General features: G+C 40.5%; 1 protein-coding gene across 1 annotated transcript in view; it reads right to left on the bottom strand.

Annotated features, from left to right (window-relative positions):
- cntln (centlein, centrosomal protein) overlaps nt 1-12358 on the bottom strand; it is a 429542-nt gene that overhangs the window by 125658 nt on the left and 291526 nt on the right.

Here is a 12358-nt window from a genome sequence, read left to right on the forward strand (position 1 = left end):
ATGACCCGAACTGCCTTCCCTCTGTTGCTAGATATCTCAAGATGTATGTTGTAATATGTATATGTGCTTTGCTATGGAGGTTTTTTCCCCACTCCAGACTGGGCCCCCTTAGGAGCCCGGTCTAGATTGTATTTTTTTACTCATCCTTCCCCAGTGTTTACCTTTTTCCCATCTTTTCCGGGGCGCCTTGTGGCGACCCATCAGCATTCCTGTTCTGTAACCCAACACACTGTTGTTTTTGTCTAATCTTGAAAGGGTTTGGGCTGAAAACAAAGTTTTGTTGTACTTGTACAATGACAATAAAGACCTATCTATCTATCCATCCATCCATCCATCATCCATCCATCCATCCATCCATCCATCCATCTTCTTCCGCTTATCCGAGGTCGGGTCGCGGGGCAGCAGCCTAAGCAGGGAAGCCCAGACTTCCTTCTCCCCAGCCACTTCGTCCAGCTCTTCCCGGGGGATCCCGAGGCGTTCCCAGGCCAGCCGGGAGACATAGTCTTCCCAACGTGTCCTGGGTCTTCCTCGTGGCCTCCTACCGGTTGGACGTGCCCTAAACACCTCCCTAGGGAGGCGTTCGGGTGGCATCCTGACCAGATGCCCGAACCACCTCATCTGGCTCCTCTCGATGTGGAGGAGCAGCGGCTTTACTTTGAGTTCCTCCCGGATGGCAGAGCTTCTCACCCTATCTCTAAGGGAGAGACCCAAACTCATTTGGGCCGCTTGTACCCGTGATCTTATCCTTTCGGTCATGACCCAAAGCTCATGACCATAGGTGAGGATGGGAACGTAGATCGACCGGTAAATTGAGAGCTTTGCTTCCGGCTCAGCTCCTTCTTCACCACAACGGATCGGTACAACGTCCGCATTACTGAAGACGCCGCACCGATCCGCCTGTCGATCTCACCATCCACTCTTCCCCCACTCGTGAACAAGACTCCTAGGTACTTGAACTCCTCCACTTGGGGCAGGGTCTCCTCCCCAACCCGGAGATGGCACTCCACCCTTTTCCAGGCGAGAACCATGGACTCGGACTTGGAGGTGCTGATTCTCATTCCAGTCGCTTCACACTCGCTGCGAACCGATCCAGTGAGAGCTGAAGATACTAGCCAGATGAAGCCATCAGGACCACATCATCTGCAAAAAGCAGAGACTTAATCCCGTGGCCACCAAACCGGATCCCCTCAACGCCTTGACTGCGCCTACAAATTCTGTCCAAAAAAGTTATGAACAGAATCGGTGACAAAGGACAGCCTTGGCAGAGTCCAAACCTCACTGGAAACGTGTCCGACTTACTGCCGGCAATGCGGACCAAGCTCTGACACTGATCATACAGGGAGTGGACTATGTTCTGACACTGATCATACAGGGAGTGGACTATGTTCTGACACTGACCATACAGGGAGTGGACTATGTTCTGACACTGATCATACAGGGAGCGGGACTATGTTCTGACACTGATCATACAGGGAGCGGACTATGTTCTGACACTGATCATACAGGGAGTGGACTATGTTCTGACACTGATCATACAGGGAGTGGACTATGTTCTGACACTGATCATACAGGGAGCGGACTATGTTCTGACACTGATCATACAGGGAGCGGACTATGTTCTGGCACTGATCATACAGGGAGTGGACTATGTTCTGACACTGATCATACAGGGAGTGAACTATGTTCTGACACTGATCATACAGGGAGTGGACTATGTTCTGACACTGATCATACAGGGAGTGGACTATGTTCTGACACTGATCATACAGGGAGTGGACTATGTTCTGACACTGATCATACAGGGAGTGGACTATGTTCTGACACTGATCATACAGGGAGTGGACTATGTTCTGACACTGATCATACAGGGAGCGGACTATGTTCTGACACTGATCATACAGGGAGTGGACTATGTTCTGACACTGATCATACAGGGAGTGGACTATGTTCTGACACTGATCATACAGGGAGTGGACTATGTTCTGACTGATCATACAGGGAGTGGACTATGTTCTGACACTGATCATACAGGGAGCGGACTATGTTCTGACACTGATCATACAGGGAGTGGACTATGTTCTGACACTGATCATACAGGGAGCGGACTATGTTCTGACACTGATCATACAGGGAGTGGACTATGTTCTGACACTGATCATACAGGGAGTGGACTATGTTCTGACACTGATCATACAGGGAGTGGACTATGTCCTGACACTGATCATACAGGGAGCGGACTATGTCCTGACACTGATCATACAGGAGCGGACTATGTTCTGACACTGATCATACAGGGAGCGGACTATGTTCTGACACTGATCATACAGGGAGCGGACTATGTTCTGACACTGATCATACAGGGAGCGGACTATGTTCTGACACTGATCATACAGGGAGTGGACTATGTTCTGACACTGATCATACAGGGAGTGGACTATGTTTCTGACACTGATCATACAGGGAGTGGACTATGTTCTGACACTGATCATACAGGGAGCGGACTATGTTCTGACACTGATCATAAAGGGAGCGGACTATGTTCTGACACTGATCATACAGGGAGTGGACTATGTCCTGACACTGATCATACAGGGAGTGGACTATGTTCTGACACTGATCATACAGGGAGCGGACTATGTTCTGACACTGATCATACAGGGAGTGGACTATGTTCTGACACTGATCATACAGGGAGTGGACTATGTTCTGACACTGACCATACAGGGAGCGGACTATGTTCTGACACTGATCATACAGGGAGTGGACTATGTTCTGACACTGATCATACAGGGAGTGGACTATGTTCTGACACTGATCATACAGGGAGTGGACTATGTTCTGACACTGATCATACAGGGAGTGGACTATGTTCTGACACTGATCATACAGGGAGCAGTCTATGTTCTGACACTGATCATACAGGGAGCGGACTATGTTCTGACACTGACCATACAGGGAGTGGACTATGTTCTGACACTGATCATACAGGGAGTGGACTATGTTCTGACACTGATCATACAGGGAGTGGACTATGTTCTGACACTGATCATACAGGGAGAGGACTATGTTCTGACACTGATCATACAGGGAGTGGACTATGTTCTGACACTGATCATACAGGGAGTGGACTATGTTCTGACACTGACCATACAGGGAGCGGACTATGTTCTGACACTGATCATACAGGGAGTGGACTATGTTCTGACACTGATCATACAGGGAGTGGACTATGTTCTGACACTGATCATACAGGGAGTGGACTATGTTCTGACACTGATCATACAGGGAGTGGACTATGTTCTGACACTGATCATACAGGGAGCAGTCTATGTTCTGACACTGATCATACAGGGAGCGGACTATGTTCTGACAATGATCATACAGGGAGTGGACTATGTTCTGACACTGACCATACAGGGAGTGGACTATGTTCTGACACTGACCATACAGGGAGTGGACTATGTTCTGACACTGATCATACAGGGAGTGGACTATGTTCTGACACTGATCATACAGGGAGTGGACTATGTTCTGACACTGATCATACAGGGAGAGGACTATGTTCTGACACTGATCATACAGGGAGAGGACCGCCACAATCAGACAGTCTGATAGCCCATAGTCTGTGAGCACTGACCACAGGACTTCCCGAGGGACATTGAGACCATTCTTCCCAATCACGCCCCTCCAGGTTCCACAGTCGTTGCCAACATGAGCTTTGAAGTCCCGCAGTAGAACAAGGGAATCACCCGAGGGAGCACTCATTTTTTTCAATTTGACAGACCAAATATATGTACTGCTTGAGGCTCCAGCACCCCCCGTAACCCCAAAAGGGACAAACGGTAGAAAATGGACGGATGGATGGAGTATCCAATATCGCAACAAACATTACAGTATATTATCATACTTTCCAAACATGTTTTTGTCTCAATAAAAATACTTAGCTTTACAGCAAACTACCTATCAAATTAATAAAAATGACAATACATTTTAAGTTTTTCTTTACAGCATATTACTGTAATTTGATAAAAACTACCGTATTTCCTTGAATTGCCGCCGGGGTGCTAATTAATTTAAAACCTCTTCTCACTCCGGCGTTTACCAAAGGCATGCGGTAAATTTAGGCCTGCTCTTATAAATTTGAGTGTGATGTAAGGATACCATCAAGAAAAGCACATTTAATAAAATAAAACTTTATTATGGTCTTACCTTTACTTATAAATGAAGTCCATGTGCAGCTCCTTCGGATCAAAAGCATCGATAACTTGTTTATAGAAGTCTTCCTTATCTTACTTCTTTTTTTAAAGTCTCTCTGTCTCGATGGAGAGCTTCCCTTATTACCTCCTGCTTCCATTGAAAGTCCAGTTTAGAAAACTGTTTTATTTTAGATATGTAATCCTCCATGTTAAAAGTGCAAGCGAGAGGAAAAACTAAAGGATGGCTGCTCACTCTTGCTGCTTGTTGTCACTTCTTCTGCAGCCGAGTAGTCGCAAGAAGGATCACTAGCGCCCTCTACCACCAGGAGGCGGGAGTCATTTAATGACTCATATTTGACACACGCAGCTACGGTATATTAATAAAACATAGCTGCTTACTGTCCTTTTTAGCATATTCAATAGCTTGGACCTTAAATCCGACTGAATAGCTCTTAATCTTCTTCCCTTTATGCCATTTCAAATGATTGAAATCAGCCTCCTCCATTTTGAAAATGATGACAGGTGAAGTGTCACTCGTGACGTGACGAGTTTGACCCGGCGGAAATTCTAGACATGCGCTAATAAAAATAATATTTGGCGAAAACAAGTTGGACCCGGCGTTAATCCTGAGCCGGCGGTAATGCTAAGCATGTGCTAATTATTTTGCGAAAGGAGTTTGACCCGGCAGTAATTCTAGGCAGGTGCATACTAAATACCCGGCGGCAATTCAAGGAAATACGGTACTTGCGTTAAAATTCTGTTGACTGAGCTGCCAGTTTTTGACTGTTGTTTTTTTTAACGATGTATTACTGTAAATAGAAAAGTTAAAAGTTAAAGTAGCAATGATAGTCACACACACACTAGGTGTGGTGAAATGTGTCCTCAGCATTTGACCCATCACCCTTGATCACCCACTGGGAGCTGAGGGGAGCAGTGAGCAGCAGCGGTGGCCACGCCCAGGATTCATTTTGGTGATTTAACCCCCAATTCCAAGCCTTGATACTGAGTGCCAAGCAGAGAGGTCGTGGCTCCCATTTTTATAGTCTTTGGTTACAGATGTGCGATAATATCGGACAGGCAATATTATCGGCCGATAAATGCTTTAAAACATGATATCGGAAACTATCGGTATCGGTTTCAAATAGTAAAATGTATGACTTTTTAAAACACAACTGTGCGGAGCGGTACACGGACGTAGGGAGAAGTAGAGAGCAGTTGCGTCTCCCAGTCATACTTGCCAACCCTCCCCATTTTCTCAGGAGACTCCCGAATTTCAGTGCCCCTCCCAAAAATCTCCCGGGGCAACAATTCTCCCGATTTCCACCCAGACAACATAATTGGGGGCGTGCCTTAAAGGCGCTGCCTTTGCGTGCCGGCCCAGTCACAAAACATCTACGGCTTTTCACACGCACAAGTGAATGCAACCCATACTTGGTCAACAGCCATACAGGTCACACTGAGGGTGGCCGTATAAACAACTTTAACATTGTTACAAATATGCGCCACACTGTGAACCCACACCAAACAAGAATGACAAATACATTTCGGGAGAACATCCGCACCGTAACACAACATAAACACAACAGAACAAATACCCAGAACCCCTTGCAGCACTAACTCTTCCGGGACGCTACAATATACACACCCCGCCCACTTCAACCTCCTCATGCTCTCTCAGGGAGAGCCTGGGGGTTTTCAAAACCCTTCTTAAGAACTACTTCTTCTTGCAGGCCTTTGACCTTTGAAATCCTCCGACTGCCGCCGCCTGGAGCCGTAGACTTTTTTTTTAGTGAATTGAATTATATAGCGCTTTTCTCTAGTGCCTCAAAGCGCTTTACATAGTGAAACCCAATATCTAAGTTACGTTTAAACCAGTGTGGGTGGCACTGGGAGCAGGTGGGTAAAGTGTCTTGCCCAAGGACACAACGGCAGTGACTAGGATGGCGGAAGCGGGAATTGAACCTGAAACACTCAAGTTGCTGGTACGGCCACTCTACCAACCGAGCTATACCGCCCCACTTTAACTTTCCTCATCCACAAATCTTTCATCCTCGCTCAAATTAATGGGGAAATCGTCGGTTTTTCGGTCCGAATCGCTCTTGCTGCTGGTGGCCATGATTATAAACAATGTTCAGATGTGAGGAGCTCCACAACCCGTGATGTCACGCGCACATCGTCTGCTACTTCCGGTACAGGCAAGGCTTTTTTATTAGCGACAGAAAGTTGCGAACTTTATCATCGATGTTCTCTACTAAATCCTTTCAGCAAAAATATGGCAATATGGGGAAATGATGAAGTATGACACATAGAATGGAGCTGCTATCCCCGTTTAAATAAGAACATCTCATTTCAGTAGGCCTTTAAAAGTTGTACACGTCATTATAAATAAAATTGACTTGACTTGACTTGACATGTCCCAAATTCCCGTCACTGTTTTATTCTGATTGTAGAACTGGCCCGCCTGATCAGTTTCTCCAGTCAGGAGCTGTCCTTCTTAGATGTAATGCAACCCCCACCACTAATTATTCACTGGTACAAGTGGCCCTCTGATGGCAGCCATAACTGCCATGTGGCCCTCAATGAAAAGCAGTCTGACTTCCCTGCCCTGTAATTTATACACGGATACAAGTATACTCTATTTAGTAATATCCTGCATTGTGTGTAATTTATACATGGATACAAGTATACTCTATTTAGTAATATCCTGCATTGTGTGTAATTTATACATGGATACAAGTATACTCTATTTAGTAATATCCTGCATTGTGTGTAATTTATACATGGATACAAGTATACTCTATTTAGTAATATCCTGCATTGTGTGTAATTTATACATGGATACAAGTATACTCTATTTAGTAATATCCTGCATTGTGTGTAATTTATACATGGATACAAGTATACTCTATTTAGTAATATCCTGCATTGTGTGTAATTTATACATGGATACAAGTATACTCTATTTAGTAATATCCTGCATTGTGTGTAATTTATACATGGATACAAGTATACTCTATTTAGTAATATCCTGCATTCTGTGTAATTTATACATGGATACAAGTATACTCTATTTAGTAATATCCTGCATTGTGTGTAATTTATACATGGATACAAGTATACTCTATTTAGTAATATCCTGCATTGTGTGTAATTTATACACGGATACAAGTATACTCTATTTAGTAATATCCTGCATTCTGTGTAATTTATACATGGATACAAGTATACTCTATTTAGTAATATCCTGCATTCTGTGTAATTTATACATGGATACAAGTATACTCTATTTAGTAATATCCTGCATTGTGTGTAATTTATACACGGATACAAGTATACTCTATTTAGTAATATCCTGCATTGTGTGTAATTTATACATGGATACAAGTATACTCTATTTAGTAATATCCTGCATTCTGTGTAATTTATACATGGATACAAGTATACTCTATTTAGTAATATCCTGCATTGTGTGTAATTTATACATGGATACAAGTATACTCTATTTAGTAATATCCTGCATTCTGTGTAATTTATACACGGATACAAGTATACTCTATTTAGTAATATCCTGCATTCTGTGTAATTTATACATGGATACAAGTATACTCTATTTAGTAATATCCTGCATTCTGTGTAATTTATACATGGATACAAGTATACTCTATTTAGTAATATCCTGCATTCTGTGTAATTTATACACGGATACAAGTATACTCTATTTAGTAATATCCTGCATTCTGTGTAATTTATACACGGATACAAGTATACTCTATTTAGTAATATCCTGCATTCTGTGTAATTTATACACGGATACAAGTATACTCTATTTAGTAATATCCTGCATTCTGTGTAATTTATACATGGATACAAGTATACTCTATTTAGTAATATCCTGCATTGTGTGTAATTTATACACGGATACAAGTATACTCTATTTAGTAATATCCTGCATTCTGTGTAATTTATACACGGATACAAGTATACTCTATTTAGTAATATCCTGCATTGTGTGTAATTTATACATGGATACAAGTATACTCTATTTAGTAATATCCTGCATTGTGTGTAATTTATACATGGATACAAGTATACTCTATTTAGTAATATCCTGCATTGTGTGTAATTTATACATGGATACAAGTATACTCTATTTAGTAATATCCTGCATTGTGTGTAATTTATACATGGATACAAGTATACTCTATTTAGTAATATCCTGCATTGTGTGTAATTTATACACGGATACAAGTATACTCTATTTAGTAATATCCTGCATTGTGTGTAATTTATACATGGATACAAGTATACTCTATTTAGTAATATCCTGCATTGTGTGTAATTTATACATGGATACAAGTATACTCTATTTAGTAATATCCTGCATTGTGTGTAATTTATACATGGATACAAGTATACTCTATTTAGTAATATCCTGCATTGTGTGTAATTTATACATGGATACAAGTATACTCTATTTAGTAATATCCTGCATTGTGTGTAATTTATACATGGATACAAGTATACTCTATTTAGTAATATCCTGCATTGTGTGTAATTTATACATGGATACAAGTATACTCTATTTAGTAATATCCTGCATTGTGTGTAATTTATACATGGATACAAGTATACTCTATTTAGTAATATCCTGCATTGTGTGTAATTTATACATGGATACAAGTATACTCTATTTAGTAATATCCTGCATTGTGTGTAATGGGCAGACAAAGCCAATGGAGTAGACTAGTGATGAAGTTGCTTTTGATGTAGCGCATTAACACTGCCTTTAAACGCAGCGCGAGCGTGGACTACAGCGTCCTAATTAATGCGATTTGTCTTAATAAAAGTTTCCCTTGCCCACGTCTGTTTATCCATCAATAAGTCCAGGTCGACCCCAAGCAAAGAGCTGCAGTGAGGCTAAACAACAAGAGATGAACTCACAACTTATTTTTCACACCAACGCCAAATCGACAGCGTGGACTCCCAAAGGATCGTCTGAGGTTTCTTACGCCGCTGACAAGAAGAAGTTGCCCAAAAGCAACACGTCGACTGTTTTTTTTGATGGAAACTTTTCAGTCGGGTTAACAGCAGGATAAGTTGCAGGTAGGCACTCCAGCAGGGGTAGGGAACCTATGACTAGCCAGATGTGGCTCTTTTGATGACCGCATCTGGCTCTCAGATTCATCTTAGCTGACGTTGCTTAACACAATAAGTACTGTATTTCCTTGAATTGCTGCCGGGTATTTAGTATGCACCTGCCTACAATTACTGCCGGGTCAAACTCCTTTCGCAAAATAATTAGCGCATGCTTAGCATTACCGCCGGCTCGGGATTAACGCCGGGTCCAACTTGTTTTCGCCAAATATTATTTTTATTAGAGCATGTCTAGAATTTCCGCCGAGTCAAACTCATTTCGCCAAATAATTAGCATATGCCTACAGTAGAATTTCCGCCGGGTCAAACTCGTCACGTCACGAGTGACACTTCACCTGTCATCATTTTCAAAATGGAGGAGGCTGATTTCAATCATTTGAAATGGCATAAAGGGAAGAAGATTAAGAGCTATTCAGTAGGATTTAAGGTCCAAGCTATTGAATATGCTAAAAAGGACAGTAAGCAGCTATGTTTTATTAATCTACCGTAGCTGCGTGTGTCAAATATGATTCATTAAATGACTCCCGCCTCCTGGTGGTAGAGGGCGCTAGTGATCCTTCTTGCGACTACTCGGCTGCAGAAGAAGTGACAACAAGCAGCAAGAGTGAGCAGCGACCGTTTATTTTTTCCTCTCGCTTGCACTTTTAACATGGAGGATTACAGATCTAAAATAAAACAGTTTTCTAAACTGGACTTTCAATGGAAGCAGGAGGTAATAAAGGAAGATCTCCATCGAGACAGAGAGACTTTCAAAAAAGAAGTAAGATAAGGAAGACTTCTATAAACAAGTTATCGATGCTTTTGATCCGAAGGAGCTGCACATGGACTTCATTTATAAGTAAAGGTAAGACCATAATAACGTTTTTTTTATTAAATGTGCTTTTCATGATGGTATCCTTACATCACACTCAAATTTATAAGAGCAGGCCTAAATTTACCGCATGCCTTTGGTAAACGCCAGAGTGAGAAGAAGTTTTAAATTAATTAGCGCTCCGGCGGCAATTCAAGGAAATACGGCAATTAATAATTCCGCTGGTAATCACAGGGTTAAAAATAACGTTTAAAATATAAAACATTCTCATGCATTTTAATCCATCCGTCCGGTTCTATCGCACCTGTTCAAGAAGTCGCATTAATGGTCAAAAGTATTTTATTTATTGTTGGTTACCTTCAGAATAACAATGTTATTAAAAAGAATAGGAGATGCATGCATTTAGTTGTTGTAATCAGGGAAAGTCGGAATAAAAGAGGAGGTGTAGAATTTAGGTCTACGGGTTTCTCCTCATTGAGCTAAATTGAATCTAGTCTCTGTTTAATTCCTTGCTTCTTGTCTGTTTAATAGAGCTCATCAGTGTTTGAACCTGACAGTTGTATTCTGTGTTAAAAATATTACTGTATTTTTCGGATAATAAGTCGCGCCGGCTGAAAATGCATAATAAAGAAGGAATAAAAGATATATAAGTCACACTGGAGTATAAGTCGCATTTTTGGGGGAAATTGATTTGATGAAACCCAACAGCAAGAATAGACATTTGAAAGGCAATTTAAAATAAATCAAGAATAGTGAAGAACAGGCTGAATAAGTGTAGGTTATATGAGGCATAAATAAGCAACTGCTATGTTAAGCTAACATATTATGGTAAGAGTCATTCAAATAACTAGAACATATAGAACATGCTACTAGTTTACCAAACTATCTCTCACTCCTAATCCATAAATACCATGAAATCTTCTTCCTGGATGTCACTTCTAAACAACTCTGCCAACTTCAAAGGTATGCGCCGCTTCCTTTTTGTAGTTTCCTGCTGCATATTTCACTACATCCAGCTTGTAATCTGCACTACATGATCTCCTTTTCAACGCCATTTTTGTTCAGCCCTTCTCACTTTTTATAAGTTACCGCCAACGATGAAATGATCCATTTTAATAGCAACGGCAGTAGCATATAGCATATAGCAGTTAGCATCCCATGACCCACAATGCACTTCTGCCATGACCCTCCCCCGCCGAATTCTTATTGGCTGACGTGTGTGTGACGATTGCTGACATTTTCTTCGTCTCTTCCGCGAATGAGATAAATAATATTATTTGATATTTTATTTCAGGGGTCACCAACACCAGGTCGCCCGTAAGGACCAGATGAGTCGCCCGCTGGCCTGTTCTAAAAATAGCTCAAATAGCAGCACTTACCAGTGAGCTGCCTCTATTTTTTAAACTTTATTTATTTACTACCAAGCTGGTCTCGCTTTGCTCGACATTTTTAATTCTAAGAGAGACAAAACTCAAATAGAATTTGAAAATCCAAGAAAATATTTTAAAGACTCGGTCTTCACTTGTTTAAATATATGTATTTATTTCTTTACTTTGCTTCTTATAACTTTCCGAAAGACAATATTAGAGAAAAAATACAACCTTAAAATATACCTTTTTAATTGTTAAATTCCTTCCTATTCTTTCCTGACAATTAAAATCAATGTTCAAGTAAAACAATTTTTTTTATTGTTTAATTCTTCATTTTAGCTTCTGTTTTTTCGATGAAGAATATTTGTGAAATATTTCTTCAAACTTATTATTATGATTAAAATAAAAAATAATATTCTGGCAAATGTAGAAAATCTTTACAAACAAATTTAAATCGTGTTTCAAAGTCTTTTGAATTTCTTTTAAAATTTTGTTCTGGAAAATCCAGAAGAAATGATGATTTGTCTTTGTTAGAAATATAGCTTGGTCCAATTTGTTATATATTCTAACAAAGCACAGATTGGATTTTAACCTATTTAAAACAATGTCATCAATTTCTAAAATTAATCTTAATCAGGAAAAATTACTAATGATGTTCCATAAATTATATTTTTTAATTTTTTAAAACGATTCGAATTAGCTAGTTTTTCTCTTCTTTTTTTCGATTGAATTTTGAATATTAAAGAGTCGAAATTGAAGATAAACTATGTCTGAAAATTTTACTTTCATTTTTTTCCTGTTGTCTCCTCTTTTAAACCATTCAATCA

The sequence above is a fragment of the Nerophis ophidion genome, linkage group LG20 (genome assembly GCF_033978795.1).
Source record: "Nerophis ophidion isolate RoL-2023_Sa linkage group LG20, RoL_Noph_v1.0, whole genome shotgun sequence".
Classification (NCBI taxonomy): domain Eukaryota; kingdom Metazoa; phylum Chordata; class Actinopteri; order Syngnathiformes; family Syngnathidae; genus Nerophis; species Nerophis ophidion.